We start from the raw sequence: 15,710 nt of genomic DNA, 5'->3' as shown, positions 1-15,710 counted from the left end.
TTTTCATTGATCAGTTTTGCTCCCAGATTGCCAAAAATGGTCTGTCTGTGCTTGGATTGGGCCATCCTCTAGTTGAGGTGAAGAGAACCGGCACCATTCCAACGCGGCACTGCAACTCCGCGGTGTCAGGGGCTCCTGGTTAGTCACTGTCTCCTTCTGCCCACCTGTATTTTCCTCGAATGGCCTGAAAGCGAACCTGCCCATGGGATCCGAGGAAACAGGCTGCGCATGAGAAAACCGTCCCGCCAAGAGGTCTGAAAAGGGGATCCTACGGCTGCCTCCCGAACTCCTAGCTCTAAAAAATGCGTGAAAGCGTGGGATCGCCCCTCCCTCCGGCGGCTCGCTAGTAACCTCGAGAAACGCGTGAGCCTGGGCGTGCCCGCGCTTTACCTTGGCTCGTGGAACAATGAGCGGGGAGTTGCTAGGGGTGGGGTTAGAGCCTGTGCATCTCTCTGACTGGCAGAGGGAGCTGGAAGCAGTCCGGAGCTAGCCCGGAATCGGATTGGGAAAATCCGACGAGCGGCAGCTTCCCTCTCTCGCACCTGCGATGCGCGCCGGCGCCGGCCGAGCGATCCCTGGCGCACGCAGGTGCAGGGCGCCGAGCTCGGGGCTGCTCCGAGCCTGATCGCCGCCGCTTCGCAGAGCCGGGGCCCGCGGGAGCTGCTGGCTGGAGCCTGCTTCGTTCCATCGATGAGATTCCAGCCCCCCTTCCCTTTCCCCTCGGAGGCTGGTTCAGTTGCTCATGACGCGCCTCCCTCGCTGAGTTCGCAGCCCTCCCGCTTCCCCGCTCGCTCATTCCTGCCTCCCGCTGCAGCCGCCTTGCATTGGCTCACCCCCACCCCGCGCCGCTTTCCCAGCCAGCCTGATTCATTTTTTTCCTCACAGCCGCACGGAGGAAGCAGAAACCCGGCGCGGGGGAGACAGCGCGGCTGTTAGTATTTTTTTTAACCCCCTTCCTTTCTCGATCCATTTTGTAATTGCTTTTTTTTTTAATTACAAAAGAGGCCGAGAGCCTTTGATTCTCCTCGCCAGATGAACGTCTCCTTGGACAGCTCTTGACTCCGGATCACTCCAAACAGGTTAGCACTTCCACCACCAACTCTCCCTCCCTCCCTCTCCTGCCACCTCGTTTGGGCCACGCCTTCCTTTCTGGTCAGATCCAGCGGGGGACAGCCGGGTAGACACCCCGGCGGTGAGGCTACTCTGATGCAAAGCGAGGCAGGCAGCAAGATCACGTGGAGGACTCTAGCGGGGGGGGAGGGGCGAGGGTCCCGATCCTGCGCGCGTGCAGAAGCTCGCCTTGTGTTCTGCCCCTCCCTCCGTGCCGGGGTCTTGGCTGCAGCCGTGTCCGGGCGACGTCGGGGCTTCGCTTCCCTCTCGCTCCTTCCCCCTGCCCAGCTCGCGGCGCCCCCATCTTCCTCCCTTCTGGAGGCGAGGGGTGTGTCCCTTTCTTTCCTCTCGACGGCGAATCAGCGCCTTCTCCTGCCTTCATTTGCTGCTGCAGAGTAGACACCCGAGGGGCGGGAGAGGGGCGCAGTCCCGAGCCGGGCGCTCAGGTGGACGCGCGCCCTGTTGCTCTTTGCTGCCGGACTTATTGCCCGTCTTTGAAACACTCGCAGATTCTCCTCCTTCCCCTCCTCCCTGCTAGCGTACTCGCCGGCTTCATTCGTGCCTTTGAGTACGGAGGTGGAGGGAGGGATTGAATGGACGGCTGGCGAATTGCAGTTGATGTTAGTAATAAGCCCGGCGGTTGGAAACGCCGCTTGCTCGCCGTGCCTGGCTGTGCCTTCCCCAGGGGGCGAACCTTGCGCGCTCAGAATTGTGTCCCCGGTTTCCTCCCTGCCGTAGTAGGGTGGAGTTCCAGGCACACGAGGCTGCGTGGGAAAAAGCACAGCCCTATATTGTGAAAGAGAGTCAGTGAAGGACCTGGCCAGTAAGACGCAGCTATATTTAAATAGTCTCTGTGGGAGCGGGAGGGAGCTCTGACTCTGGAAGGCTCATACCCTGAAATCCATGTTGGCCTCTAAGGTGCCGCTAGACACTAGAATCCAGCTGTTCTCCTGCAGACCAACACGGCTGCCCACCTAGAAAGGTCTTGAGTGTAAGTAGGTGAAAGGGCGAGATCCAAGCAGCCTAATCTGGTTGCTATTAGACCCGAAGAGAGCGAGTCTAGATAGGAAGGTGCCGTTTTCTTCAGTAGGTGTTGCGCTTCCCTCCTTGCATAGCTGGGCAGCAGTTCTGCCAGCCAGGGCATCCCTTGCAAGGTCAGATGGCGTTTGAAGCTTATTTCTCATTTCCTCATTGAAGAATGTGAGCTTGACTGCCACGCCCAAACCCCAGTGGCTGTGATCGGAAGCCTTTAACTGCCTGGGCTTCAAGCTCCATGGAGATTATTCACCTTTTCAGACAGGTTTCCCCTTAAGGCGATGGATTTGGGGATGGTGGATTGATGTGTGCTTAACCTCATCCTTTTAATGGGTAGCTGTGATTAACTTCTGAAAAGTCTTTGTGCTTGTTAAATTAAGTAATTGTTCCTATTAAAATGTTTTTAATTTACTTGTAGTAAGGTGTGTTGCTCAACCTCTATCATCCCTGATGGGTTTACATGTAGATGGAAGCGTTGGGAGGAATAAACAAAGATGTCTTAGAAAAAGTGTTTTAGGGTATAATCCTGTGTTTGGTTATCAATGCGTAAGGACTATTGACTGCAGTGGGATTTACTACTTTATGGACATGTGCAGGAACATTGAATATGGTGGTCTTTACTTCTGCCTAAGGTCAGGTAGCACGGAGATCATTTTATAGCTTAATTCACATACTGAGGGTAGGCGGAAGGATAATTACCATGAATGAATTTCTTGGAGTGTATTGGTTATGCTTTGTGAGAGTTCAAGGTAAAGTTACCGATCTGAAGTGGCTTATGGGAGAGTAGGAGATGTGGCAGCTCACAATGAATGATGAATAACATGAAGGAGAAATTGCTGACTCCTGTAAATGCTGCAAGGAAGTGGCTTCAGTGGATTATGCTTATTGAACACCACACAATATCCTAATCATGGATTGTGATGCGTAACATGTGAACCTTCCTGTCACACCAAGGCGTGCCTCCTTGGAACTCGCCCAGCAGAAAGAAAGATTGTAGCTCTGCTTAGTGAATGATCATTCACAATCCCTGTCCCCTCTGTTGCATTTTGTCACTTAGAACACCAGGGGCTCCATCTTGTCTCTGTTCAAGGGGCTCTTTGAACATTTTGACCACACACTTCGCTGGGGTCTGCTTGAGCAGATCTGGGCTGCCGCCTTTATAGGCAGGAACCGGGTCATGCTTATCTTTTTCAGTCTTGTAGCATAAATGCTTAAACAGTGTTGCAGCTGGTCTGTAAGATCTTCCTTTTGGATCTTTCCTACTGCATAGGTATTGACATGATTTCTGACACTGAGGAATGCATAGAATGAATTAACTGGTATAGCCAAGAAATTAAGTTGCTGACGTCTATTGCTGTGCCATATGAATAAAAGGGGGCTGTGTGGAAGATGTTTGTGACATTTGAAAAATGCCTGTGCTGCAGGCAAACTATGGGGAGTGGGTGAGACCAAAGAATTCTGGGGTGGAGGGGGAAACTCTAACCTTTGGTATTTGCGTTGAACAGGTTGTTCTCCTGGCCTTTATCAAATAGAATCACAGGCCTGCTGATTTGAGAGAAGCAATTTGCATTAAAAGATGAGTACATAGGGAATTGGGAATCACTTGGAATTGGTCCCTGCATAATTTGGTTGCTGTTTCTTCAGTATCAAATCGTAAGAAAATGAGCTTGGGTGATTAAGCATTTTCTTAATGGAATCATATATGGTTAGCTAATCAAAGTAGTGCTGTGCTACAAAGCATATATTTGCATGTGTATTTTTACTGTAACATTATGTAAGGTGTGTTTCAGGTCTGTTATCTGGCCATTGATCTCTTTTTATGTAAATAGAAGGCTAAAAACATGCTATGTAGTATTATATGTATCAAATGAGGACAGATGAGAGTTGGAGATGGTTTATCATTTGTATCCTATTGTTGTCTTAATATTTCCTAGGCATTCTTCCTCTTTTGTTTCAAGTGTACATTTCACAACTTGTTCGATGTAGTGAGCATCTGTAATCTTGCGGTCGCACATCTCTCCTTGATTTTTTCAGGTCACAGTTCATTTTTCTTGCTGTCACAATTTGCTCTCTTTTTAAAATGTTTCTGTTTTATAACAGCACAGCCAAATATCTTGGTATTCCACCAATTTCTGTTTTGAGCATTGTGGCCATTATATTGTCCTATAGCTAAATGATTGCCCTAGGTGGCACTCTGTTGTCTGAGGGTTTTGTGGTTGCCCTGATTGAGACAGGCAGGTTTTCCAAAACAGTGATTTATAAACTAAATTGTGTGGCGATAGACCCACTGAAACAATAAGCATTGTGGTTTGCAGATTGCAAAATTACTATGCGTAGAAAATCTGTTTGTTGAATTAATTTGGTATTTCATGTTGCCAAAATACGTAAAATTATTTCTGCATCTGTTTCCCTCAACCTTGTCCTGGGGATAATCTGGTATTGGAACCACTTAATGCCTCGTTCTGTCTCATTGTTGTGGTGCTTTACTTGTTGCAGTTTCCTAGTCATTGCTGTTGTATGCTTCAAGTGGAAATTAATCTGGGATGGTGTATAGAGTTGGACTAAAGAGCTTTTCAGGTTACTTGCTGACCTGATCTTTGATTCTGATACTTCTTTGGTGGCAGTTAGTTATTTCATGTATTTTGGAAAGCTTTTGGATAGAAGAATTGAATTGTATCTAAGCTACTCAAAATAATAACCATCCTGTGCCCTCCTAAATACGCATGTGCGTACCTGGCACCCATAGTGCTGTGATGCTTTGTATGCTGAGCACGTGGCATAACCCTCTTTCCTTGCTTCTTTCTTCCCTGTAATCTACTGAAGAGCTTTTTTTTACTTTATCAAAGTTTTTTTGATACCTTTTGCTTGCTTTTTGAAACCTGCGGCTGTGTGCAGCGAAGCCCTGCAAGCGAGGGTTTCACGTAGCTGCCTCTGTGGCATTCTCTGTATCAACTTCAAACAAGTTAAGGCTCAACAGCTTGAGCAAAAGGAGAAGTTGAGTTTAGCTATGTGGGAAATTCTTTTTTATATATATATATATATAAAAAAATAAAATGTAGCAAGCATTTTGCAGCCTCCCTTTCCTTCAGTCACTGGCCTACAGCCTCTTTGTTTGCTTACATGGGTATATGATGAAGGGAGATCTTAGAGCTAAGCTACAAGTAACGCCTGACACAGGTTGGACACTTGTCAGCTTCCCTCAAGTTTTGATGGGAATTGTAGGCATCCTGGTCTTGCAGCTGTAATGGAGAGTCAAGCTGTAAAACCAGTACGCCTACATTTCCCATCAAAACTTGAGGTAAGCTGACAAGTGTCTAACCTGTGTAAGGCATCGCTTGTAGCTTGGCTCTTACTCTCAAAAGCTTAGACCCTGGAAATCCAGTTGGTCTTTAAGGTGCTACTGGACTCAAATCTTGCTTTTTGGTGTGTGTGTGTGTGTGCGTTTAATAGACTTGTACATTGTAGGTTTCATTGAACAGCACTGCATGTTAGATTGAAGAGGCCATCTTTGTGGCATCTTTGGGCTGCTGCTGCCTTCATGCTGCTGGGCTGCGCACATGCATCTCTGTGTGTGCATCAGTGTAATCCCCTACTGTGTGTTGCACATTAACAAATGGCACACTAGATGCGTGCAAGGGAACAAGATTGATGCTGAGAAGCTTTGATCACTAGAGGTAGTGATAGCTGCCATGCCAATGAGTGCTCTGTTTTTCTTTCCAGAAATAAAAAGTATTCATTCACTTATGTGGAAGAAAGTAAAATACTGCACCTATAAATAATTGCAGTCAGAGTACAACTTGCCATGCTTGACAGGAATCCTGTGTAAAGATGTCTTTTATATGTACAGTGCAAAAAAAGATGCATTCCATCTCCTAGGGGACCTTTCCATGTAGAGTCTGTCTTTTTTTATCCTTGTATATAATAGTCAAAGGCTGGCTGCTGTGCAGATCAAAAAATCCACCCAGTGAGGCCAGCCATGGCTACAATTTAGGGTTCTGGAAGTCTGGGGAGCCCCCTGTTTGCAGAAATGCTTGTTTAAAAATGGGGGTTAATAAAGTCAAAAATGGTAAGTGTGTCATCTATGCCTGTGTAGACACGGGTGGATGGGAGAATTTGGGCAGCATTTTGGATCACCACAGGAACCAATATTCTGTGTGCAGATATGATAGCAACAGCCATGTGCCTTTTTGCCCTGCCCATCCGTCTGTTTCTTCCTAATTTTTGCCACATGGGTGAGAGTAGAGAGGCAGGTGAGCAGGCAGGAAGGGGGAGCGGAGGCCTGGCATGATGCAGCTGTAGAAGAAGGGAAGCCTGAAGGGGATGGGAGAAGCAGAGCTGGCAGGAGGGAGGGGAGAAGCTGGGGAGCAATGGGATTTCACTTCTGTGCATCCTCAAGTCCTCCTTTTGTTAAATATAACCTATATGAAGTACACACATACCTGCCCATCCATTGACTGTTGCCTGCTAGAACAGATGTGACGCCTTGGTTCTATTTTCATCTCCACCCCCCCCCCCACTGGTTGAACTGTCATTAAGTCATTGACTTCTCGTTTTACAATATTGCAAAAATCCAGCTTTTCTTTTCTGTTCTGTTGGCAAAAATTCTAGTTCATGTTTTGGTAATCTCTTGCCCTGCCTACTGTACCCTCCTCCTTAACCTCCTTCCCTCCATCCAGCACTCTACTGCTAAGACCATTTGCCCCTCTGGTCTTTCAGTCCCCTGCCTTGGCGTCCTCTCAGGTCCCCAGACTTGGCACAGAATCGTCCGTGCTTGTCTTGAAAGCTCCGCCCCCCGTCCTCCCCACTCTACTCTCACATACCAATATATTCTTACCTGTGACATTTACTGCTCCAAAACCTTGACCGACCAAAATTATTTTGCTCTCTCCGATGCCCTTTCTTCCTTGCTGGCCCTCGTGACTGAAACCATGTCCTGGAACTCTGTGGGTCTTATTATCTGTAAAGTGTCACAGATGTTTATGGTACAATTTAAATAAATGTAATAATGATGGGCATTTTGCTGACGCATGCCTTGACAAATGTTGTGGTGATTTGACTTCTCTGGATTGGAGCTGAATGAGAACTACTACAGTAAACATTGCTGATAGCTTCCTTGGCCTGCCCTGTTTGTCTTCAGGCCTGGTGTATACCTCCCTTGTGCCCCCTTTTTACCCCTGCAACCACTGATGCTGGGGAAACATTTATCTGTTCTGTTTGCAATCACTGTGTTGTGTTTATTGCTTTAACAGCAACTTTGGGTAGTAATGGAGGCATTAAATCAGACATTTTCTATAAATAGTGATGAAACATTTGGAATCATTAGCGCTGCGGTGGGAGCCCATACATACATCTTAAGGAAGGTGCAGTTTGATATTCAGGCTCCGACTGCAGGCTGGTTTCTGAGCTGTGGTGTGCAGATCGATGGCTGATTAAACTCTTGGCTCGGGGAGATGAGAACCAGTGTGTCTTGTTTTTTGAGTTGATGTAGAAGAACAGTGGGGTTTGTGTCTCTCTCACCTTACTGACCTCTCTTTTTTTCCAAGGTGGGGAGCTGCAGAGCATAGACTTTGCCTACTGAAAGTTGCAAACCTTGTGGTGTTGACTTGAGTGGGATTAAATTTCCACCTGTAAAACTGAGACATGCCAACTATTTCCACATAGTTCTTTGGGAACAGAAGCATGCAATTTTGTTTCTTTTTCCAGACTACATAGTCATTTGGATATTTCTTATTCCCAAGGTCTAATAGTAGAGGTATGGGTAAGAATGTTCACTATCAGTCCCCAAAGCACTGTAGGGGTGGTTTTCAGCAGAGAAGTGGGGCTTAAAAGTTCCTCTTCCTCAAGTTGTTTTTCATCCTCACTTCTTCAAAGTTCAGCCTTAGTGGCTATATTTTGTAAAGAAAAAGTAGTAGGCCGACTTCTTATAGGCATTTATTATGTTGCTCATTTAGTGGTTGTGGTATATGATGTATTTGGCTCTGATTTTTGTGGTGCTGTATCAGTAATCGTTAATGTGGTGCCCATGGGCACTTGTTGATGTTTTCCTGCTGCCCACATCTTGCTCCCCCAAAGCAAGCAGCCAGTCCTGGCTTCCCATCTTCTCATTGGAGCAGGAGTTGCTTCAGAAGAGCCTACCATCTTTGCATTTGCAGGGAGTACCTATTTGAAAACAGCCACCAACAGACTCAACAAAGTTGGCTATCTCTGTTTTATATTGAGATGGGTAGCCGCCATATTTGTCTGTAGCAGTAGAAAAGAGTAAGAGTCCAGTAGCATCTGCTGCTGGACTCTTGCTATTTTCTTCAGTTCTATAATGTGATTTTTTTTGGTGTTTGTTTGTTTCTTGGAGACTGCGCAGTTATTTGTGAGACAAAATTACAATATATATTTTAAATTTCTGGTTAAAAGGACTGAGTCATTTGTTGTCCTTAGAGATTTTGTTTTTCTTAGGATGTCTATAGAATCTTTTGGGCACAGTCTTGCTTTGCACCTTAATCTTGTGTATTCCATTATTTTGTTACCTGTGGAATATTTTCATTACTTGGTTGGGCCCTTACAGTATGTTGATGCTTGTGTATGTATCATATCCTCTAATTCTTAAAGGAGAGGCTGGGCACCACAGAAGCTCTCTATATAGACAGGCTTGCTTTCCCTTTTCAGATGCAAACTTGTTCCCATTAATGATATTATCCCTAGTTTAGCAGGATTTGAGTCCAGTGGCATCTTAGAGACCAACAAGATTTTGGGAGTGTAAGCTTTTGAGAGTCAGAGCTTTCTTACACTCTGAAAATCTTATTGGCCTCTGAGGTGCCACTGGACTCAAATCCTCCTGTTCTACTGCAGACCAACACAGCTATCCCCCTAAACTAGCCCTAATTTAGATCTCCATACCTTTTGCCAGCTTTTGTGACCCTTCCATTGACATTCTCTGCAAATGAAGAGCTGTATGTTCAAATTGGAGCCTTCATGTGCACACAAGGTTTCAGGATGAGGGACATAAAACAAGCAAAACAGTTCGGGTGGGGGGAACCCAACTAAATTACATTGTTGGCAGTGTTTGTGAAATGCACACATGTACAAGTGTAAATTTGCTACTCCTACAAAAAATGTATGAAAGCGTACTTCCCTAGTGATTCTGACAGATTTAGCAGAAATGCCTATTCTTATTGGAGCAGTCAGATGTTTCTGAGTCAGCGATTGTATTTGCAGAATAAAAAAAGGCCTCACACGAAACAGTGTAAGGATTCGAGACAAAATACTGAATATGTCCTTGCTTGCTTGTCTGCAGGATTGGCTGCAGGATTTTGGCCATGCCTATGCTGGGCCACCCTAACAGTGAACTGGGAGGGTTTCAAGACAGTGTTCGCCTATTAAAAACCACTGGGAGGGATGGTATGCCCCATCCTTGGAAGCAAACATTTCAGTGTGGCCTGGGTCATCTCTCTAGGGGTTTTGTTTGCTAAAAAGGTTGGTCTGGCAATTTAGGGTGCACACTTGGAATTCAAGGCTGCAAGGGTTTGGTTCCCTTCCATGTGCCTTACAGAAAATGCAAGAGAGATAATTTCATCAACTTGTATAGATCACGCTTTCTGACAATGGTCTCAATTCTTTAAATGCCAAAATGCTCCCGTAGCTGTGTTGTGGTAATAACAATTTATACATAACGATGTCTTGCAGTGAATTCAGCAACAGGTGCATCTAGGTCTGTATTGTCAACTCTCAGAGTTGGTTACAGGCATAGCGAGGCACCTGCCACCTGAGAGCCTGCATTTCGAGTTTCCAGAGACTGAGCCATGCAAAACAGGTTCTCTACTGCGATACATATGAACCTTTCATTTGTTATAGTAAAAAACTCTTATATGACTAAGTGTGCAATGCTAAAGACACTTTCCTGGGAGGAAGCCCCACTGAATAACATAAGAATTACCTGCTTAAGCTTACTCCTTAAATAACCGTGTTCCGCTGTTAGTGCTTACTCCTATATCTCCAGTTTATTTATTCAGAATGCTTCTGGTGCTGCCTCAATCCACCTCTGAATGGGCACCATTGGAAAAACGAGTCCCACGCCAATCTAATCTCATTCCAGTTGTTAGAATTTGTTCATGCCTTTGGAGTTCTATTGATTTATTGCCTCTTGTCCAAAGAACTGGGTGTGGCCTGAAGCCAGTTGCAGCTCTGTAGACGATGCAGACTCAACCAGGACTTGCCATCATGTCCAGAAAAAATGTCCTTTCTCTTTTTAAACTTTTTAAAAAAATTGTAACAACCAGCCTTCTGTGATGAAGACTTCTGGTGAACACAGAAACTTGCACGCTGTAATGTATCATTTGTCTGATTCGAATACAAATTAATATGTGGATCATGTTCATTTTTTTTCTGGGGCAGGGGAAGAGATGATAATATTATCCCAGCCACTCTACAGCAGAATGAAATGGACTTTCATTTGCTCACCATATGTTCCTTTTTCTTCCTTCCCCCTACTATACCTAAAGGGAGGGATGAGGGGTGCATATTTGGTGATACTGTCTGTTGTGCATCAGCTGGTAATGCAAATACACAGGGAGGAGCAGTCTCCGACTAAACAAAGGAAATGTTGTTTTTCTCTTTCTTACCCACCCTTCTTTTTCCCCCCCTCTCCTTTTAAAAATTTGAATAAATGGGGAAGAAGAGATCAAAGGCTGTGTTTGAAGCTTCTCTGGGGGCTCATAATAAATTCATGACACTCCCCACCCTGCCTCGTACTCAGCCTGTCTCCGGCATGACACCTTTCAGTGGATATTTTTAGCTTTGATTTCTTTCCTTGTGCTGGCTCTTGAAAGGAATGGCACCTTGGCGGGGCTGGGGGGGGGAGCCATTTCAGGAGACCTTTCTCTACAAGAGGGGAAGAGCAAGGCCAAACAGAACCCCATTGTGCATCTTAATGACACCTCTCTTTGTAATAGACTAATCTTGTTTGTTGCGATTACCAGGAGAAAACAGGACTGGTTTAGATAGAGGCAGCCAGCCAGGGGTGATTCTGTTGGGGCAGCTGTTTGTAGGGAAGCCATCTGAAGTTGGAAAGATGTGAGCTTTCAAGGTGGAGGAGAAAATGAATCTCCTCTCTTTTCTGTTTAAGATGTGGCAACTCTATAGGGATTGATGCAAATCTGAAGGGGCATACAGGTAGAGACAAGGATGACGAAAGGCCTCTTATTTCTGATGCTACATTTGGGTGAGACTTTGGATCCAAATGAATAATGGAAGCAATTAAATGACTCTAATTAGATAGACTATTGACCTGGGCACTGTTTCTGCTGGCAAGATGTCCTGTTGATGCCAGGTAGCATGGTGTATGTAGCTGGGTAGTTTGGAATTCTGTAGTTTTTCTTATCTTTTCCCACACCCCACTGAGGAATCTTACAACAGAAAGAGGTTCTAATCCTTTCCAGTTCAAAATGGGGTCATGTTTGTAGCACTGGAGAGCAACACTAATGCATGTGTATTAAAGACTGTCTGAACCTGCTGTTCCATTTTTCTTTCCCTGACTCATCTTCACTTTAGGGTGTTGCTTGGTTTCAGGCTCCAGGACTAAGCCCTGAAGGTGCAAGCCCCATGGAGCTTAGTAGAACTGGGCAGCCATGTATAATAGAATGCAGGTAGATATGGCAAGGTTGAATCCTGGAAAAGTGGAAATGGCTGGTGGTCTGTCTTGGTTGAGTAGGTAAAGAGTTTGGGGTTACTGCTGGATATTGGTGCTGCTACTGGATTCTCAGGTGATAGTTGTGACTCAGAATGGTACAGTTTGGGCAGGAGGCAATTGTAGTCTCTTCTGTAGTAGGAGAACTTGGCAACCATAGTTTATGCTTTTGTGTAACCGCTAGGAATGATTATGGTAATGCAGTCTATGTGCAGCTGTCCTTGAAGAATGTTCTAGAGGCCTTTTTGGCAGGACTCTGAAACTATGTAAACAGCAGCTGCTCTGGTTAACTATTAGTTTCTTGGGCCCAATTCAGAAGGACAGTTTTGAGCAGTAGAGCTTTTAACAACCTTGGTTCTTCATACTGGAAGGACTCCCTCTCCTTGCCTACCCCTTAATATCTTCACAAAAAGCGCCACTTAAGTAATTATATTATACTCTGCCATTTGTAACAGAATGTGGATTAGGGCCTTTTCAGCAGTGGCCACTATTCATGGAATTTTTTTTGGTCAAAGATGCTGTGTGAGCTTTTCATTATAACTGCTGATGATACATGAAGATCACCTTTTAGGGAAAGATTATAGAGGTGAAAGTATATATGTGAAGAGGTTTTTGCATGGGTTTTTTACTATTAGATTTCTTTTTTAAAAACTTTTATAATTCAGTTCTGAACATAGTAGAAGTAAATGCTTTTAAATCTATAAAAGGTGACATGACCCCCTCTGGCAAACTCAGAGCTGGACCACATGATACGAATTACACACGAATAACACAAAAACTTACTTACATGTGTTTCAATGTTGTTTTCAACTACACGTGCCAGGACTGCAGGACCTCCATCGAACCCGTGTTTGTGGTGGCACGGGTTTTCTCCATGTACCTCCAAGTTATCCCCTCATGCATCTCCACTTTGCACAGATAGGAAGCAGAAGATATAGGAAATAAGGATGCTCTGCATTGGTGACTTACTGATCGTGACCGTGTACACGCACTGTCTCGGCTACACTGGAGCAGAAAATTTTGAATGCATGCCCAGACCAGGACACGTGCTCATCGATAGAATGCTGGACACGGACATTTGGGGTAAGACAGGACTCCTGACACTCACTTGGTCTCGTGTAATTCGTATCGTGTGGTTTGACTCTCAGAGAAAGAGCTTGAGGAGCCAGGGCTAGGGAATCAGGAGAGCCAGAGGTGATCACAAACAGCCTACTGCTGGCATGCTCCAGCAGTGCCGGAGGTCACCCTGCCTGAGTCTTCCAGGGAGACCTGTCTACTGGCTTTGGAGATAACTACTGCACCTCTAGCAGGAAGGGTGTGAAGCCAAGCCTGTAGCCCCTCAGGACCCATTCCCACTCCACAAGAGTGGTGTTGGCAGAAGGGCCGAGATGGTACAAAGGAGGTGAACTGCCAGACTGGCAGCATGCAGCCTGGATCCAGAATGGGGTTCTGAGCATAGTACCATTTTGCAGGATCCTGGATACGGCTCAGCAGACCCTCAGGAGCTTCATCACCTGCCAGCAGTTGCAGGTGAGCCAGGTTAACTCTCAGCCTATTTAGGCTGAGCCTTGAGAAGGTTGCATTGCTGGCTCAATCAGCCCTTTTGGGCGCAAGCCCTGTGTTCCAGGTCTAGTCTACTCTCCTAAGCTAACCAGCCAAGCCTGAGGCTTTACTTCAGAGGAGCCTAGACTCATTCTGCCTGCAGATCGCAGGACAGAAATGGATATTCAGAATATGCCTCATCTGGATCGTGTATATTGAAAATATAACAACTGTGCTTATATACCGCTCTTCTAGACAGATTAGTGCCCCACTCAGAGTGGTGAACAAAGTCAGTGTTATTATTATTATACTCACAATATAGATGGGGCTGAGAGGAGTGGCTTGTCTAAGGCCACCTACTGAGTTCACAGCAGTAGCAGGATTTGAACCAGCAGAGTGCAGCAGCTCTCACTGCTAGCCATTTTATTTATTTACTTCATTTATACCCCACCTTTGCGAAGCACCTTGCATCATTCTCTCAATTTTATCGTCACAACAACTCTGTGAGGTAGGCTAGGTTTAAGGTCACCCGGCAAGCTTCTGAGGCAGAGTGGGGATTTGAACCCGGGTCTGTCAGATCCTAGTCTGATACTCTAACCACTGTATACCATTAGGTCTCTTTTTGTAACATCCAAACATCCTGTTTGAAGCTAGATATAAACTGGGGATGTTGACTATGTCCTACTTATTAAAAGGGGACCACACTTTGAAATGTTATGGATTTGCCAAGGCTGGTGAGGAAATTAGTTTGGTGTTGCTTTCCCTGTGAGGCAAGTGATATCACTGAACTTTTTTTCCAAGTTTTTGTCAGATTTTCCTCTAGGATTGAGAATTTTCATGGAGAACTGAAGATGAAGAACCAACTCACTGACTCCAGAGCCCCTCAAGGCTATATCACGTGGGGGTCAAAGTAACTTGGCTTTTCCTCCTTTTGATGTTTGCGCTGCAACCCTAAAAAGTGTTTTTAGAAACATATTTTTATGGTGACAGATTCATTTTGAGGAACATTTAACTTGGCTCTTCAAAATTTTTTTTCCAAAATAAATTCTTTTTCAGCTGCTTTAGATGGTACACTATTTTCCCACTATGCTGTACTTTGCACACTGTGGTATGCTAGCTTTGCATTTGTGCTTCTCTTCTACTTCAAGGAATTCGGTATGGTATCTATAGCTTCCCCCCAATAATTATTCAGAAACATTCATGATCCCACCTTTTAAAAGATGTATTCTCTAAGCACAAATCAAAGCTCTAGCTGTAACCTTTTAAAAACCAAATTGGCCGAGGAGTTGATCTTACATGAAGCTTCCTATACCTTTAGATCTTCTAGGCAACTACAGCAGGGCCTCACCAGAAATGAATTGGCTAGCAATGGGAAGCAGGACCTTCTCTGTGGTGGTACCCTAATTTTGTGAATGTCTCCCTAGAGATATTTGTCAGGTGTCTGCTCTGTTTTCCTTTGGGTGCCAGTTTAAAAAACTCTGCTTGTTGGCTGATATTTTCTGTTTGTTCAGGATTAAAAACTGCAATAGTTTATGGATTGTTTTTTAATTCCGGTTAAAATTAAATCTTATAAGGTGTTGAATCTGCAGGAATTTTTTACCGGGGAAGGGCAATTTTTGCTAATTCCTCATTCCCTGTTGCAGTAGGCTTCATCCCCCCCACCCACAAGTTGTTCCTGGATGTCCCAGTATTGGAATGGCACTTTGTGCTGCAGCAGTAAGGGTAAAGTGGAGAAAACCCCTCAATACTGATGGAAAATCCTAGCATCAACGGAGATTTTGCATGGGATCGATCCTACCCAGGAATTTGCTGGAACAGGAAAGAGTCTCTTATAATTATTTCCTGGGAAGGGGTGGATGTGCGTTAGGGTCACCTCTAATGACTTTCTTATAGATAAGCAGTTCAAAACAAATAAGGAAGTCCTCTTTTTCTTTAACTCCTTGAGATTCTCTGACTGTGATGTGATCACCCCCCCCCCCAACTGGCAGTGCTTTACCCTGCAGCTGCTTTTAAATGTTAAACTATGTTTGGGGTCAGATCTCAAATCCATGGCATTAATGAACTAGTGTGGTATAGTGGATGCTGGACAAGGCCAAAGGAGAGACCCGGATTCAAATCCTTGCTTACCATGAAACTCACTGGATGACCCTGGGCCAGTTATTCTCTCTCAGCGTAACCCACCTCACAGGCTGTTTCAGGTGAGTAGCTGTGTTGGTCTGCAGTAGAAGAGCAAAATTTGAGTCCAGTAGCACCAATGATATTTTCTAGGGCATTAGCTTCCAAGAGTCAAGGTCTCCTTGTTAAGTATCTTATGCCCTAGAAAATTTTGTTCACCTTTAAGGTGCTA

At 45.2% G+C, this 15,710-nt stretch overlaps 1 protein-coding gene across 3 annotated transcripts in view; it reads left to right on the top strand.

The window, feature by feature from the left end:
- The first annotated feature begins 459 nt into the window (after positions 1–459).
- The window catches only part of EPB41L1 (erythrocyte membrane protein band 4.1 like 1), a 212,765-nt gene continuing 197,514 nt past the window's right edge, over positions 460–15,710 (top strand). For 2 of the 3 annotated variants that reach the window (XM_054979369.1, XM_054979368.1), the window contains exon 1: positions 460–1,079. The gene's annotated coding sequence lies outside the window, so the exon portion shown is untranslated. The remainder of the gene's footprint in view (positions 1,080–15,710) is intronic. The other variant, XM_054979370.1, reaches the window with a different exon arrangement.

Source organism: Eublepharis macularius, chromosome 5 (genome assembly GCF_028583425.1).
Source record: "Eublepharis macularius isolate TG4126 chromosome 5, MPM_Emac_v1.0, whole genome shotgun sequence".
In the NCBI taxonomy this organism is placed as follows: domain Eukaryota; kingdom Metazoa; phylum Chordata; class Lepidosauria; order Squamata; family Eublepharidae; genus Eublepharis; species Eublepharis macularius.
The sequence above is the reverse complement of the archived record's forward strand: the minus strand, read 5'-3'. Positions and strand labels throughout refer to the sequence as shown.